The sequence below is a fragment of the Raphanus sativus genome, unplaced genomic scaffold, assembly GCF_000801105.2.
Source record: "Raphanus sativus cultivar WK10039 unplaced genomic scaffold, ASM80110v3 Scaffold6213, whole genome shotgun sequence".
NCBI lineage: Eukaryota > Viridiplantae > Streptophyta > Magnoliopsida > Brassicales > Brassicaceae > Raphanus > Raphanus sativus.
Window position 1 is genome coordinate 1 of NW_026621503.1, and position 1,542 is coordinate 1,542.

Here is a 1,542-nt window from a genome sequence, read left to right on the forward strand (position 1 = left end):
ACAACTCCTATGAGATTTATTCAACTTCCTGGTTATTCTCCACTGATTAGGGGTTCCGAATCAAGCTTCTTATATATTGGTTCATCCTCGTTTGATAAGAATCCTGAAGACATGAAGATATTGCAATATGTCCGAACAGGCTAATATGAAATCATCTGGATAGAAAGTGGGATATCTTTTTGCTCACCGAACATTATGACATTCGGTTAGTGCTCGGTTATCAGAAGCAAACCGATCGGAAGCTGTTAAAAAAATGTTCGGTTAGTGCGTCGGTTCGGTTCGGTTCATGATAACCGATCGGTTAACCGAAATTTTTAACCTACCTATATATATAACTCTTATTAACCTAAACAACCCTAATCAGTTTCTCTTTTCTTCCTCAAACTCGAGCCGCAGCTTCGTCGGATTCTCAACCCTAGCAACTCATTTTCGTCCGATTCACACATCTTTCCGACCACTAGGTAGGTTCTTCACCTTTTCACTCTCTTCTCTATTTCTGTGTAGTTTTGAGTTTGCGATTGATTTGAGGACTAGGGTTTCTGTCGAAATCAATTAGGGGTTTATGATTTGGCTTGAATGAGGGGTCGATTATCTTTGTGAGAGTGTCTCCAAGTGTTTGATTTGGATTAATGATGAGTTTTGATGGATTTGAGATTTAGGGTTTTGGTCGAAATCGATTTGGGGGTAGACGTTAAGGGTGGCTTTAGGTTGAAGGTTTGGTTGGTTGATTGTAAGTGTCTTGTTGCTGCTCTGTCGGTAATCTCTTTTTAACTTAATTTTTTCGTTTTATTATCAGGAGCAAATACGGTGGTAGAAACAAAAGATCGTCTTTCTTTTTCCATGTGTAGAGAATCTGCAAATTGAAGGAGAATCTCCTCATTTGAATTGGAGGTAATTTTTAATCTGTTTGAACTGCTTTGTGTGTTTTTGTGTTTTTGTTCTTTTTTTTTCACTGATTTATTAAAATTGCAGGTTGGTGGAGTTCAAGTGTCATGGTGACCTTTAGTTTTTAGTTTTCTGTTGTGTTGTTTGATCACTCTTTATGTTTTGCGGGACATTATAAGATTTGAGTCATAGATTCTTAGATTTGGAATGTTGGATCATTTTAGATGTTTGAGAAAGAATGAACAATATACATGTTGGTTTTTTTGCTGATAAATGTGGATTTTTCAGGTCATATCCGAAAAATTCATTAATAACCCGAAAACCGAAGATAACCGAAAAATCCAAAAATAACCGAGTGTAACCGAAAATATCGGTTTTCTGGTAAATAATATAAAAATTCGGTTAAATTCGGAAATAAATTGAAAACCGAAAATAACCGACTTCCGAACCGACCCGAACCGAATTCAATTTCGGTTTTCTTCGGAATTAATTTTAGAAATTCCGGTTAACCGAGAACCGAAATTTCGGTTCGGTTCGGTTTCGGAAAACCGAAATCGCAGGCCTAGTTATTCTCCACTGATTAGTGGTTCCAAATAAAGCTTCTTAGATCGTGGTTCATCCTGGTTTGATAAGAATCGTGAAGATAATGGCATATGT

The 1,542-nt window shown here is 36.8% G+C and overlaps 1 long non-coding RNA gene across 1 annotated transcript; it reads left to right on the forward strand.

The window, feature by feature from the left end:
- The first annotated feature begins 369 nt into the window (after positions 1–369).
- On the forward strand, positions 370–1,433 carry LOC130507827 (uncharacterized). The gene is made up of 3 exons (XR_008942450.1): positions 370–461; positions 797–891; positions 973–1,433. It is a non-coding gene; the product is annotated as an uncharacterized LOC130507827 (long non-coding RNA).
- Positions 1,434–1,542: the final 109 nt, after the last annotated feature.